The 16387-nt window shown below is 44.2% G+C and overlaps 1 pseudogene; it reads left to right on the forward strand.

Annotated features, from left to right (window-relative positions):
* The first annotated feature begins 13518 nt into the window (after nucleotides 1-13518).
* On the forward strand, nucleotides 13519-15916 carry LOC130868450 (eukaryotic translation initiation factor 4B-like; annotated as a pseudogene).
* The last annotated feature ends 471 nt before the right edge of the window (nucleotides 15917-16387 follow it).

The following is a 16387-nucleotide window of genomic DNA, read 5'->3' on the forward strand; positions in this document are numbered from 1 at the left end:
TAGGTGAGAGGCCAGGGGTTAAAACTGGCCACCCATACATGAATTCAAAGGGCGAGATGAAAAGGGGGCCTTTGGGGAAAACCCTAAGCCTTGGTAGGGCCAGAGGCAAAAGTTTTACCCAGTCAAGGTGAATCAGTTCCTGTGACATTTTAATAAGAACATTTTTAAAGAAATGGTTAGTTTGTTCTACTTTCCCTGAAGACTGAGGGTGGTATGGGATATGAAAATGCCAGGGGATATAAGAGCCTTGGACAAATTTTGGGAAATCTGGGAAGTGAACTCTGGGCCGTTATCCAACTGAAAAGAGGTTGGGATTCCAAACCAAGGGATGATTTCTCAGAGAAGAACATCAGAAACTGTCTGGGCCCTCTTATTAGTGGTGGGAAACACTTCAATCCACCCAGACATTGTGTCCACCAAGACCAGGAGATATTTAGCTCTTCTGACCGTGGGCATATGAGTAAAATCCACTTGCCAGTCAGTTCCTGGAAGGGAGCCCCTGGCCTGGTGGGTGGGAATAGGGAAGCTAGGATATTTGGTCTTGGGATCTGACTTTTGACAGATTTTACAAGAGGCAGTGATAGCTTTTAGGAACTTTATGTCCTCAGGGGTGTGTTGGAGGTGAGCCTTGACAAAATAAAACAGAGCTTTGTTACTAAGATGAAAGAGCTGATATAGGTAGGACAGAACTTTCAGGTGTCAGGGGGTGTCTATGAGAATGCAGGCTGTAATGTATGAACCCACTGAGGTGACTGAGGTAGGTTTGGGCTCTGGAATGTTGCTGTTCTAGCTGCTTGGTCAGCCCAGTTATTTCCCTTGAAAATAATAGAACTGTCAGTTCGATGAGACCGACAGTGAATAATTCCTATATCTTTGGAGAGATGGGAGGCTTTTAACAGGTCCATAATGTAACCTGAGTTAGTTATAGATCCTCCTTTTGTCGTAAGAAGCCCACGCTTCTTCCAGATAGCTGCGTGGGACAGGAGGATATGAAAGGCATATTTAGAGTCTGTGTAAACATTTAGAGATTGTCCCTTTGCTAGATGGAAGGCACAGGTACGATTTATCAACTCAGCCTGCTGGTTAGTGGCATGGGCAGGGAGTGCCTGTGCCTCCACTATCTCAGTATCTGATAATATGGCATAGCCTGCTCTATGAGTCCTGTCACATAAAAATGAGCTGCCATCTGTGTACCAGGTATAAGTGTCCTGGGAAAGTTTGCCCTCCTGTATATGTGAGGAGTGGGGCAGTAGATCCTCTAAGGTCTCTATGCAGGAGTGAGATGGGGAGTAATTAATGTTGAGGTAGGAGATTTGAGATATTAAAGGGTGGGCAGCATTGGAAAGTGAGTGTGGCATCTTCTGCTACTGCCGCCTGGAGGGAAAGAACACGGGAAGGGGGTCAGGTTTGTAAGCCTTTGTAAGTTAAGAGATGGGACAGACTGTGGTGGGAGAAGACAGTGGTGGGTGACCCAAAGGTTAGTTTCTCTGACTCATGAATAAGCTCAGTGGTAGCTAAGGCACAGATGCAGGGTGCCCAGCCCTGAGTGGTGAGGTCCATCTTCTTTGACAGGTATGCTACAGGTGCAAAGGAAGAGCCCAGCTGGTGTACTAGGACCCCAAGGGCATATCCCTCTTTCTCTGTTACATAGAGGGAGAAAGGTTGAGTTAAATCTGGGAGATGAAGAGCTGGGGCCTGGATAAGGGTTTGCTGGAGTCTCTGGAAGGGTTTAGTAATGGGATGGAGAAGGGGCTCATGCAGAGAGCTGAGAGCTGCTTCATATAAGGGGAGGGCAAGGAGAGAAAAAGAGGGGATCCAAGAATACAGGAAGCCAGCTATTCCTAGGAATGATAAAACCTCTTTTGTGGATGGAACTGCAAGGGACTGAATTAGCTTTTTTCTGTCTAGGGTAATAACTTATTGGGCTGTGGTAATAGTTAATCCCAAGTAAATGACCTGAGAGGTAGGCAGTTGGGCCTTAGAAGGTGAGATTCTATAGCCCCTTTTGGACAGGAAATTTAAAAGAGTGGAGGCATCAGTTTTGCTGATTTCCAATGATGAACTGCAAAGTAAAATGTCATCCGCAATGGGAGAACTGTAGCTGGCTTGGCATGGATAGGGTTGGGTTTTATAGCAGCACGCGAGCCTGTGAGAGGAGGGGGACTTTTGGGGAGAGCTGTAAGACTAAGAAGGGCCAGAGGCAAAAGTTTTACCCAGTTGAGGTTGAAGCTCCTGTGACATCTTAAGAAAAATTTTTTGTATGTTTTCTTTTTTTATTGATTTTTATTGAGCTCTACATTTTTTTTTCTGTTCCCTGTTCCTGCCTCTCCCCTCCCCTTTAACCTTCTCCCAAGGTCCCAATGGTCCCAATTTCTTTCTAAGTCAGTTCTCTGCCTCGGCATGAGGCATGAGCCTAGCTTCTTGCCCACAGGTACCCTCTAGGCTACCGTAGTGCTCTTACGTGTGGGCTTTAAGACAGTGCAGCTGGCACAATCTGATTCCTCCCTCCAACCTTCATCACCCCACAGACAGTGTCTCCTGCAGGACCCTCAGTTCTACAGAGACTGACTATATCCTGAAGAAGGTTTAGAGCCATTTGGACAGGGTCTTTATGGGTCCACATTTGTGTACCAGGGACTTATTTGGTACTATAAGCCCATAGGACTATACAGTGAAAGTACAGCTGAGTGGTCTCTAGACTAAACTCATGGGAGGAACCCAGTGAGGAACCCTGATGTGGGATTCCCCTCTGTATGCTGTGAATATTATTGGTTAATAAAGGAACTGCTTGGGGCTTATAGTAGAGCTATAGGGGAACAGGGCTAGGTGGGGAATACTAAACTGAATGCCATATTGTTTAAAACACTGCTTGGCCTATTAGCTCTAGCTTTTTTTTCTTTTTTGACAATGTTTCTCTGTAGCTTTGGTGCCTGTCCCAGAACTAGTTCTTGTAGACCAGGCTGGCTTTGAACTCCTAGAGATCCACCTGCCTCTGCCTCCCAAGTGTTAAAGGCATGCACCACCACCAACTGTCAACTCTAGGTTCTTATTGGCTATCTCTTACATCTTAATTTAACCCATCTTCATTAATCTGTGCATCACCACGAGGTCATGGCCTATCAGCAAAGTTTCAGCTTGTCTGTCTCCAGCAGCAGCTCCATGGCTTCTCCCTGAGTCCACCTCCTTTCTCCCAATAAGAACATTTTTTAAGGAATGACTAGTTCTACCTTCCCTGAAGATTGAGGGTGGTATGAGATATGAAAATGACAGGGAATGTTAAGAGCCTTAGACAAAGTTTGAGAAATTTGGGAAGTGATCTCTAGGCCATTATCCAACTGAAAAGAGGTTGGGATTCCAAACCAAGGGTTGATTTCTCAGAGAAGAACATTAAAAACTGTTGGGCCCTCTTGTTAGTGGTGGGAAACACTTTAAACCATCCAGACATGGTGTCTACTAAAAACCAGGAGATATTTAACTCTTCTGACCAAGGGCATATGAGTAAAATCCAGCTGCCAGTCAGTTCCTGGAAGGGAACCCCTGACCTGGTGGGTAGGAAAAGGGAAGTAACGATATTTGGTCTTGGGATCTGACTTTTGACAGATTTTTACAAGAGACAGTGATAGCTTTTACGAAGTCTAAGTCCTCAGAGGTGGGTTGGAGGTGAGCCTTGACAAAATGAAACAGAGCTTTGCTATTAGGATGAAAGAGCTGATGTAGGTAGGACAGAACTTTCAGGTGTCAGGGGCTGTCTGTGAGAATGTATGAACTATACTGTAGGGGGTGTCTGTGAAAATGTGTGCTGTACTGTATGGACCCCCTGAGGTGACTAGGTAGTTTTACGATCTGGAATGTTGCTGTTCTAGTTGCTTGGTCAGCCCAGTTATTTCCCTTGGAAATAATGGAACTGTCAGTCTGATGAGACCAACAGTGAGTAATTCCTATAGCTTTGGGGATATGGGAGGCTTTTAATAGGTCCATAATGTAACCTGAGTTAGTTATGGATCCTCCTTTTATCCTAAGAAGCCCACGCTCCTTCTAGATAGCTGTGTGGGACAGGAGAATATGAAAGGCATATGTGGAGTCTGCATAAACATTTAAAGATTGTCCCTGTGCTAACTGGAAGGCATGGGTAAGGGCTATCAACTCAACCTGCTGATTAGTGGTATGGGCAGGGAGTGCCTGTGACTCCACTATCTCTGTATTTGATACTATGGCATAGCCTGCTCTATGGGTCCCTTCACATAAAAAGGAGCTTCCATCTGTGTACCAGGTATACATGCCCTGGGACAGTTTGCCATCCTGTATTTGTGAGGGGTGGAGCAGTAGATCCTCTATGGTTTCTATATAGGAATGAGATGGGAAATAATTAATGTTAGGTTGAGGTAGGAGATTTGAGATATTAAGGGGTATAGGACCCCAATTTTTGTTCTGTATAGGAGAGTTCTGCGAGGGATAAAGGAACATGTACCCTAATCATGGGAGAACTGCAGTCAGCTTGGCTTGGTCAGGGTTGGGTTTCATAGTAGTACATGAGCATGTAAATGTAGGGGTAAATGTGGGTGCCAGAACTGGGTGACTGCTGTGGCCAGGCACCGGAGAGGAAGAATTATTCAGCGGGGCTGCTGGAGTAGGTAGTTGGGGGGAAGAGAGAGCTGAAGAGTAAGCGGAGGGAAGTGGCAAGGCAGCAGGAAGTAAAGGAGCAGAAGTATCAGTCTGTTGAGGTTGATAATGTGTGGATTCCTTAGTAGAGTTCAGAGCAGTAGCTGAAGGAATGGGGGTAGGTGCTGGAGGGACTGCAGTAGGAGCTGAAGGAACAGGAATGGGATCTGAAGGGATGACGGTAGGAACTAAAGGAACAGGGGTAGGGGCTGAAGGAATGGCAGTAGGAACTAAAGGTACAGGGGTGGGGACTGAAGGGACTGTGGTAGGAACTAAAGGAACAGGGGTAGGGGCTGGAGAAATGGGGGTAGGAGTTGAAGGAATGGGGGTACTGCCTGCTGAGGTCGAAAAGGCAGGGGTTCATTAGCTGAGTTCAGAGTGGAAGTAGAGGGTTCTTCTACCCCAGATGGCATAGCCAGGAACATGTGAGCAAGCGAACACCTTGCAAGGACAGAGGGCTTAGACTTAGAGCCTAGATAGTAAAAGGCTTGGATGTAAGGAAACTCCTTCCATTTGCCTATGTGCTGACAGTAGTTAGAAAGCTCCTGGAAAATATCGGGATCAAAGGTGCCATTAGGCAGCCACTTTAAATTGTTATCTAAATTGTAACGAGGCCATTTTTTTGAACAAAGATGGACAAGTGTTAGAATCTATAAGTAGGGCATTAAAGCTTGGGATTTTAGGGCCTCTGAAAGGCATCCCAGGGAGGAGGCCAGATTGATGGGTTTGAATGGCTTGCTATCCATAGCTGAAACCTTGAAAACTGGCGAAAAACAGCGACACCACAAGGCCCACAGGGAGACGTCTCTTCCTCTATAGGGAGGGTGTAAATCGGTGGCAAATACTGCAGTACCCATGGGAGAGTATCCTCTGCCCACAGGTGGGGTGCTACTGCCTGACTGGATCAGGTTGCGGTAACTTAGAAGCCAGAGGGGCCAGAGGCCACTCCAAGAATCCTTTCACAGTGGGGAGGAAAAAAAGAAAAGAAAAGAAAAAGAAAAAAGAGAAAGAAGAATCTGAGGGACCCTGGGCCCCCAGTCACGGGAGGACCAGCCCCGGGCCGTCCAAATACAATTTTAGTTAAGGGAAGCAATCCAGAGATGAATATCAATGAAGGGCTCAACAATAGCCTTAAAGACTGTGGTTGGGGGCTCCCCCCTTTCTAGGAACACCAGAAGATTTCCAGGAGTTCAATGATCAATTCCTGAGGTTCAGAGAAATGGTTAAGCTGATCAGAATGTGGGAAACTCACCAACTGAAGCCAGTGGTGTGCGTAGAAATCACACTCAGGCATATGGAACAAGTAGTTATTGTGGAAAAAAATACCTGGTTCAGGATCCCGACCCCCCCGGGAGAGGATCTCAGGGTGGGAGAGCCTCCAGAGCCTCACAGCACCAATGAAATTACTTGGTGCAAGTGAGGAGGAACCACAAAACACACAACAAACCCGCTTAGGAGTTTATTGGAGGGGGCGTTTCAGGCCTGGGGAATCAGTGTGGGGAGAGACAGAGAGAGAAAGAGAGAGAGATGGTTCCTCCAGCTTTTAAAAACTGCCTAACACATACACACAGGAGGTTAGCACAACTACATCATATGCAGATGACAGGACTCTCACATGTGTGCAAGGCCTTAGCTGAGTTATACATGATGTAACCATGCATGTGTGCACATGGGTCATGCAGGGCCCTTTAACATTCAGGCACTTTTGCCTGAGGGCTTGTCTGCACATGCATGGCTCTAGAACCCGGAAGTGCAGCCTTATTTGTGGCTGAATAATTACCGATTCCTCTTAACAACTGGTCAATTCTTCTGTTGCTTCTAAGAAACAGCCACAGAGAACAAGTAAATGAGTGGGCATGACTATTTATTTGCAAATAAAGCTTTATTTCCAAATCTAGGCAACTAGCTACTGTTGGCCCCAGATAACAGTTTGTCAACACCTATTCTATCATGACATTAAGTTTTATGAATTATGAGAATTTTGTGTCAGTATGTCTTACCTACTACATCAAGGATAAAACATAATGTATGAGCATATGCATTCCCTTGGAACTTATGCAGGGAGGACTTGAGAATATACTATATGAGTTATTTGCCTTCCCTGTGTATTAAATAATTATTAAAAGTAGGAGATTGGTTCATGAAGAGCCATTTAGCTACTCCCACTTCTTCTATACACTTACAGAATTATCCATGTAATGTGGCTGAACTAGTTACTTTTTTCATTGTTGTAGCAAAATACCTGACACACACAACTTAAGGAAAAAAAGGGTTTGCTTTGACTCATAGTTCAAGGAGATAGCCATCATGGCAAGGGAAAGCATGTTATCAGGAGAGAATGCATCTGGTCACATTGTATCTGTAGTCAGAAGGTAGAGATGGATGAGTGCTGCTCTTCAGTTTGCTTTCTTCAGTCTAGGACCCCAGGCCAGTGAATGTTGGGGTGAATCTTCCCATTTGTGGTGGATCTTCCCACCGCAATGAACCTAATATAGAAACCTTCTCACAGACATGCCTAGATTATTGGACTCTTGGGTGAATCTAGATTTGACGAGGTGAAAGTCAACATCAGCCATGATACTGGATGTGATAACACATGTCTATTGGGAGTGCAAAGGTCCTTGCACACACATGTAGCACCTGCATTACTGAACATTTCACGAGCCAGGAAAAGGCCTGGAGATTAAGGAACACAAGAGAGTGGGTCAAGAATGCAGAATGCCATTTAGTCAAGCTTAGAAAAAACCTTATATACCTAACTGCTGCACAATGGAAATGCCCCCAGGCAGGTGGGAAATTACCAGGCTCATAAACAAGGTCCTATAGCTAACCACCAGGGGGGCAGAGGGAGCACAGGAACAAACAGGATGTTTTGCTGGAGATGTTTTGCCAGAAACTTTAAGCTATCCTCAATATGAGCCCCAGGAGGAGGGGAAGACCTGTGGGCCCTACACCCACAGATCTCTGGAATCCAGAACAACCAGGAATGTTAAGCACACAGGATTTTTCTCTCAAAAGAATGGATGTAAAACCTTTTCTTGTATCCAGAAATCTGGTAATTGGAGGTGATTAATAGCCTGGTGATCTGTGCTATCTGTTGAGCAGGTCCATATTAACCTACAACTAGGACAAGAGATGGTTAATAATCTAAATGATAACAAGGCTCTTGCAACCGGTTGCTCCCCAAGCTTCCACAGGCACTACTGGAGATACCTAATAGTCTAAATGATCTTCTATTATCTGTACAGGCAAGGGCTTCCCCATGCTCCCACAACCAGGATCAGAGGTGGCTGTCAAATGACCTCTATACTGTCTGCATGACAAGACCAAGCCAGATCTTTCCCTAGGCCCTTAAGTTAGTACAGGTTGCCTATCTCCAGAACCCATCTTCTTGGAAGAAATGATGTGTACCTTGAGTTGAGTTTTGATGTAATTATGCTTTCTTGTACTCTGGGGATTGTATTACACCAGGAAACTTTTTTTTCAAATTATACAATATTTAAATATACTGGCAATGAACCTCATGGCATCAGACTCCAAGTTTGATCCAAGTTGACAAAGTGAATATGAACTGAGTTTTCATTCTTACCTCTTTGCAGTTCACTTCCCTGTCTGCTGGCCACCTGCAAAGTCCCCCTCACATGCCTGTCATCCCAATACTCAGAATGTAGAGGCAGGAGGATCATTGCAAGTTTTTGATGAAGCCAGTCGGAATAGTTTAAAAGTGAAAAGGAAACATTTTGTAAGTTAAGGAGCAGAGAGCTAGAATGTCACACAAAATACTTAGGCATATTTATAAAGCAAGGAGTCTGAGGATGGAAGTCAGTACTAAGAAACTTGCATAGCTTGAGAAAGCTCTTACGTTCCCTCCTTAGGTTGACTGCTAGTACTATAAAAGAAAATGTGGTTACTTGTGAAGACAAGACTGGGCTATATAGGAAAGCAAAAAAAAAGAGAGAGAGAGAGAGTATGTGTAAACGATTATGGTGCTGTGTCTCTCCTACATATTATTGTGTAGATAGTAGATGGATGTGATTGTAGATGCAAAAGGGAGGTTTGAGTGTGACAGGTGTTATGATTTTGTCTGCAGGTCCCGAGCAGCTGGCAGTAGGTCCCAATGCCAGTGAGTCCCTGGAAGGTGCAGTTTCCCAGCGGCGAGTGGCTGGACAGGCGAGCAGGTGGGAGACATGTGGACAGACACATCATACAGAATATTTATTACTTAGAGGAGAGGGGGGAGAAGGAGAAGAGGACAGAGAGAGAGAAAGGAGAGCGGGAGAAGGAAAGCACGCGCCAAAAGGGACACACAGAAGCCAAGATGGCGAGAAGAGGGGAGGGGCCGCCGGGAGTGGGCGTGGTTTGTCTCTTAAAGTGACGACAATCATAACAACAGGTAGTGGCCGTTTATGCCTGAAAATGATGAGTTGGAATATAGTAGATGTGACTAAATGGGTATATAGGTTTGCATATATATATATATATATAAATATATATATATATAAAATCACACACACTGTATATATATATATATATATACACACACAATCACACACACTGTATACATATATATACAGTGTGTGTGTATGTGTATAAGGGTCTCTATTACCAGAGATATATAATTGTGGGTGTATTATAATTATAATTGTTAACATACACATACATATGCACACACGTATCTGGGGATGCAAATTTCTAATAAAGAAATTAAATTTGAATATGCAATGTATATAATTGTATGTATAATTGTATATATAATGTATACAATTGTGTGTGTATATAATGTAATATACAATATAATGTATATAATTGTAAGTGATTACTTGTGCTTTGGGGTCAGAGCAGTATGTTTGTCCTTTTCTTCTGGACTTTGGGACAGAGGTTGAGTAGTATAGAAATTGGCTAACATTGCTAAAATGGAGCTGAGACTCATGAGGTTCCTGAGTACACAGTATTCACCCTCCACAGTGGTAGACACTATCAACTTTAGAAATTTGAGCCAGGCAGTGGTAGTGCATGCCTTTGATCTCAGAACTCAGGAGGCAGAGGCAGGTGGATCTCTGTGAGTCTGAAGCCAGCCTTCATAACAATTAGCACCATTAAATTCAAGTTCCTGCTGGGCCCTGGTGGCGTGCACCTTTAATCCTAGCACTTGGGAGGCAGAGACAGATGGATCTCTGTGAGTTTGAGGCCAGCCTGGTCTACAGAGTAAGGACAGTCAAAGTGACACAGAAAAACTCTGTCAAAAAACCAAAACCCAAAACAAACAAACAAACAAAAACCACAAAACCAACCAATAAAGCAACAAAAAACTTGGAGGACCATCTGGAGAACAAGAAGAAATGTTACCTTCTGGCATGATCAGGTTTATTGCAAGTTCATTTCCATGTTCATTGTTCAATTTCACGGTTAAGAATAAGTACATATTGATAGTAAATTCCAGGATTTCAATTAATTTCTCCTATGCTTTCTTGTCTCCACCTCTTCATCCTCATGGTACTTGTCATGTCTGTAAGCAGCAAGATGCATGCTGAAAGTCAAATGTGGTGGTAGTGGTTAAGGCCTGTGAATACAGCACCCAGGAAGCTGAGGCAAAAGGATTGCCATAAGTTTAATGCCAATCTAGAATACATATGAGTTCCAGGCCTGCCTGTACTACACAGTGAGACTTTTCTCTTTTTTTCCAAGGTTCAAGGTAAGAAAATTGACTAGATGCTGCTTTTCTAGATGGCTTGGTGAAGAATACACAAAGATAACAGAAAGTTCAACTTTATTCCAAAAGAAGAGGAAGAGCTCCAGAACTTCACAAAGGTAATGATGAGATACCACAAAGGTATCAGGGAAAGATGGGCTGCCCATGAAAAAAGATGTCAGCTGCATGGCTCCACAGTTGGGGTGATGACACAGAAGGATCCTCCTAAAGGTAAGTAGAGCATCCCTGGTGAAAACAAACTGGAAGACCTATCCCCAGAGCAAATGCACAGATTTTTACAAACCTCAAAAGCAGTTGCAAGATTTGGTGAGCCAGTGATTACGTATAGGACTCAGTGGGAAGGACTCTCACTCTGTCATTGTAATACTGGGAAGGCAGGGGTTGGGTACCATTTTGTGAAAACCTATTGTTTGATACTGTACTGCAGTGGAGCCTTGAGAACAAGTAACAGATACAAGAAAAGGAGCCTGAATTTTTCTTTGTTTTGTTTTGTTTTCAAGACAGGGTTTCTCAGTAGCTATGGAGCCTGTCCTGGAACTAGCTCTGTAGACCAGGCTGGCCTCAATCTCACAGAAATCTGCCTGTCTCTGCCTCCCAAGTGCTAGGATTAAAGGTGCATGCCACCACTGCCCAACAGGAACTTGAATTTAATGGTGCTAATTGTTATGATTTCAGCCACAATAAGCTGTCACTTCCGGCTTATAGGGCCATGCATGTGTGGACAAGCCCTCAGGCAGATGTGCCCAATGGCCCCAGGGACCCGCGTGACCCATGTGCATGCATGGTTGCATCATCCACGTATGACTCAGCTAAGCCCTTGCGCACGTGCGTGAGCCCCATCATCTGCGTATGACTGTAGCCAAGTCAACCCCCTGTGCACATGCACTAGGCAACTTTTGAACACTCAATGCCCGCCATACACTGACTTCCTCAGGCCTGTACATGCCCCCTCTAATATACTCCTAAGTGGGTTTGTTGCATGTTCCATGTTTCCTTCTCACTCGTGCCAGGTAATTTTATTAATTTCTACTAATTACAATGACTTTCTGGGCACCCATCTTGTCTGCAACTTTAAATTTGCTCATGCTCTTTTCCTGGTCAAATTTCACATTTTTTTCCATATCTTTTTGCTTTACTTGTTCTTTTTCACTGTTGACCTGGATAAGAATGATTGACACAGCTTGAATACTGTTATTTCTTTACATTTCCTCTGTTAACTAAATTAGTATACTACTGTTTAATTCTTCCAATCTCAAATTCTCAGGACATGGCCAGGATAAAACAAGGTTCCTTACCAGAATGTCACCCAAATAGTCTCTAGCTAAGTTTTTGATAGAGAATTTAGTTCTCTCTGAAACCTTACAAGGTAGACCTATACCTTCTACATTCCAATCAGTAGTTTAGTCTTCCATACTCCCACCACAGTGGCCCATTAAGATATGTTTACAGCATTTTAGGTCTTTTCTAGTCCTGAGTTTTGACTCTTCCACATTCCCTTGTAACCAATTCCCAAGCCTACATGCTTTGTATGTTTGTCATAGCAACAGCCCCGCTCTTCAGAACCAATTTTCTGTCTTATTTAACTTACATATTGTGACAAAATGCCTGACAAGAGCAACTTAACCAAGGCATTGAGTTGACTCGCAGCTTGAGGGTAGAGTCTTTGCTAGTGGGGAAGGCAGAGGATAGCTGGAGAGCGAGGAAGCGGGTTCTGCTGGGTCTACAATCAAGAAGCAAATGCAGGCGAATGCTGCCGCTCAACTTGTTCTCTCCTCTCTCTTCTTCCTTCTCTTTTCTTTTCCCTCTTCCCCTTGAGATGGAGTCTCATGCAGAATAGGCTTCCCTTAAATTCAATATGTATTCAGGGATGACCCTGAATTCCTGATCCTCCAGCGTCTACCTCCTGAGTGCTGTGAGTACAGCACTGGGCAACCGTACTTGGTTTTAGGTGACTGTGCACATGAGGCAAACACTCTAGCAATTGAGTTTCGTCTGTACCCCTAGTTTCTCATTTTCCCTTCAGTTCAGGACCCCAGGTCATGGAGTTAGTGTCTTCCACATTCTGGGTAAGTCTTCCATGCTTAGTTAAACCTTTTCAGAAATACCCTCATAGATACTTTGACTTGTGTTCTGTACTGATTCCAAATTCAGTGTATTTGGCAATGAAGATTAAGCATTGTAACCACTATGGAAAATAGTATGGAAGCTGCTCACAACTAAAAGAAATTAAAACTACAATATGGTACAGCTATACCATATATACCCAAAGGACTCTAAGTTGATAGACCATAGAGATACCTACACAGCCATGTTTATTGCTATACTAGTTACGATACCTAGGCTAGATATTGATTGACAGTGCCGTGCCAGCGCAGCTAGAGCCAAGTCTGAGTGAAGGACATCAGGATTAATGGAACATGCACTTTTGATGTTGCAGAATCAGAATCCTTTATTGTACATCACCAAGAGGGTTTTATACCTAACCCAGACAGGTGGGCCAACAGGATGGAGACCTCATTGCTGGATCCTCGGGATAGAGCCAAGGCAATGTGTACTCAGGAAGCAGGGTTGGAAGAAAAAAAAAACTCTGAGAGCACGGAACTTGCAAGTTTCTCAGAAACCCAGGACAAGGGCAAAGGTCACCAACAGGCGAGATGAGTAGGAAGGCCAGGACTCCATTAGGTCCCAACATGACAGATGGATAGATAAAAGACATGGATAAAGAACACACATGTACAACAAAATTTCATTCCACAGAAAAGAAAATGAAACTGTGATATTTGCAGAAAATGGGCAGAAGTGGACATCATTACATGAAATGAAATGAGCTAGACTCAGTCAAATACCGAGTGTTTTCTCTCACAGAATCTTGGCGTGTGTGTGATGAAACTAGAAAAAAGGATCACGAGAAAAGGTCTTAAGGGAAGCTGAAGAGAAGGAAAGTTATAGTGATGAAATACATGTTGGGGGACTACAAAGGGGGATGAATGTACCAAGAAGAAGTAGGCGGGAAGGATGGCAGTAGGAGAGGGCAACATATAGGAAAACATGAATGGAAAGTAAATTAATACATATGTCTTGAAATGCCATAAGAAAATCCTAACTTTAAAAACCAATTTTTACCTTTTGTTCTTTCTCCCTCTCCCAACATGTTTGCCTCAGCAGAAAAAAAAAAAAAAAAGAATAAAAAGGGGAAGGCCATTTCCCTAACAGACTCTTTGGCTGAGGATGCGGGCACTGGTGGAGGAAACACTTATGTCTCCCAACCAGACATCTGCACTGACAAAACAGACAATCTGGAAAGAAATGTGTCAATAACTTGGCATAGTAATGATGGCAATGTGTATAGGGCACCTCCAACCCACCATCCTATCCTTCCCACTGCTCCACAGGCTGCTTGAGAACCCAATATCGACCAGAGTTATCTTCCAAAATCTCCACCCTACTTTTCTAAGGAACCTGCCCTATGATGTAACAGATGACCCCATTAAGAAATTCTTGACAGGATGAAATATCAGTGTTGTATGCATACCTCATGAACCCAGTAATCTAGACAGGTTGAAAGTTGGCTATGCAGAATTTGAGGGCTTGGATTCTCTACTCAGTACTCTGAGACGCAATGAAGGGTCTCTAGGTAACAGGATAATTTGAGTGGACATTGCTAGCCAAACACAGAATAAAGACAGGGATGATCGTGTTTTTGGTGGGGCTAGAAATTGGGATTCTGACGAAACAGACAGACTGTAGGGCCTGTCCTGCCTCAGACAAAGTTGATGGCTACCTACCTAAAAAGGGTGATGATAGCTTTGGAGACAAGTATCAAGATCTTCAGATCAGTATTGTGACAGGTATCAGGACACATAATGAACTGCACAAACCAAGATGAGGATTGCTGTGGGGGTCGGCTAGCTATGATGAAGAAAGCAGCAGAGACTATGACCAAGGCTATGACTTCAGGATAGGTTAGTGGCAGAAGAGCATTTGCTAGTGTGTACCACGGGGATGATGACTAGTGAGGAGGTGGTGGTAGCTATGAAGACCATTATAACACATGGGACAGTTGGTCATGGAGCTCCAGAGATGATTACTATTGGGGCAATTATAGGTATGATGATAGACACTAACCCCCCCCCCCAAAAAAAAAAACCAGACCCAACTGAATCTAAAACCTTGGAGTATACCTAAGGAAGATGATTCCTTTGCTAGCACCTCTTGTTTTGATGGAAGCCTCACCCTAGCCCCTGGCATCCATATATCCAAAGAGTCTGGAATGTTTGTATGGAAGTCTCACTCCAACCCCTGGCATTCATATATCCAAAGAGTCTGGAATGTTCTGGTGGAAGATCCATCCCAAGGCCCCCTCCCTTGGAGTTGCCTCAGTCCATATTCTGGCACTGAGAAAGCCTGCCAAACAATGACCTCTCCCCAGAAATGCCCAATACCACTCCCAAAGGGTATTAAAACTGCCTCTCCGCAGAGAACAACCACTTTTTTTTTTCCAGACTTCCTTTCCCATTTCCCCTCTGGGTGGCTAGAAAGCCAGCCAGGAGCATGGTGTCTATTAAACAGGCTTTTTCTAATTCGGTTTGATTTGGTCCGATTTGGAGAGGCTTACTGGGCTGCAGAAACTTTTCACCTCCTAGTCCAGTTGAGCAGCTTCTGTCTTCAGAGGGGCAAAACCTGTTTGTTGACACAGCTGCTAGAGAAAGAGAAGTAGAACAAACTACAGAAGGACCAGGAGTTGTAGCATCAGCTGGATGTGAGCCAAAACTAGACTGCCAGTCCCGGGAGAGAAGCCCGAATTGGTGAAGTGAAGAAATTTGGGAAAGAGAATGGTGGAGGACAGGAAGTGAGTCATCACAGACTGGGCCCGCAACCACATCTGGCAGAAATACGTGAAGGAGAGAGCGAACAGTCTCTAGAAAATGAAACACTCAATAAAGAAGACTGTTACTCTCCAATCTCTAAAGCTGAACGTCCTCTAAAGGTTGTGCCAGCCCCTCCACCAAATGAGAATGCGTGGTTCGTGAAGCAAAGCTCGAACCCTCCTCCTTGATCTCAAAGCTCAGGCACAGAGGAGCAGTTTCCTACAAGACATGGAGAGAAAGTAGCCCCAGCTCAGCCCTCCGAGGAACGACCATCAAGGAAAAAGGAAAATAAAATGGATGGAGTGAGTGTCCCAAGAGGCCAAAGAGGGAACTCCCGCTGTGGTCCTGGAAATGGAGGGAACGAAGACCACTGGAGGGAGCTGGCCGGGAAAGATGGCACAAAAACCACCGAGACTCCACGTCTGCACCTGAGCCAAAGAAATCTGACAGGAATCGATCCTCCAGGGTCAGCTCTGCAAGCAAGAATGCTGCTCTCTCGGTAGATGGTGAAGGTGAGAACGAGGGGGTGGCTGCTCTGAGGAGACCTCTACACCCTGTGCTTTCTCTTAGCTTCTCCACTCTGGAACATTCAAGAACAGACCAAACCTCTACCCAGAGAAGACAAAATAGAACTCGCTGTCGCCTGAAGACCTTTCTTAACTTTCAAAAACTTAAATGAAATGAAATTCTTTTGGATGCTGCTGCAGTCTTTTAAAGTATTGCAGCAACAGGAGAATTGCCACTGTAGCCAGAGACGCACCTGTGGCTGCTGCTTATGAAGGGGGAAGTTGTAATGCCTTCTGGTGGTGACAAGCAGTGACCTGTTTGACTAGTGCTTGGGGCTCCATTCAGCAGAAAGGTAGTGACAGTGAGACTCACTCAGCCAAATCAGTTAGGCAGTAGAGAAAGGTACAAGGAAGAGAGAGATCTCTATCTTATAATTTTTAAAAATTTTTCTGTATTTATTTTATTTTATTTTTTAAAAAAGAAAACAAACTATCTTTATTTCATTATATATACCAATCCAAGTTCCCACTCTCTCCCCTCCTCCATCCACTCCTCAGAGAGGGTAAAGCACATTGCTTTGGGGAAGGTCCAAGGCCCTCCCTCCTATATCTAGGCTGAGCATACCTTTTAATTCTTATCCTAT

Source organism: Chionomys nivalis, chromosome X, assembly GCF_950005125.1.
Source record: "Chionomys nivalis chromosome X, mChiNiv1.1, whole genome shotgun sequence".
Classification (NCBI taxonomy): domain Eukaryota; kingdom Metazoa; phylum Chordata; class Mammalia; order Rodentia; family Cricetidae; genus Chionomys; species Chionomys nivalis.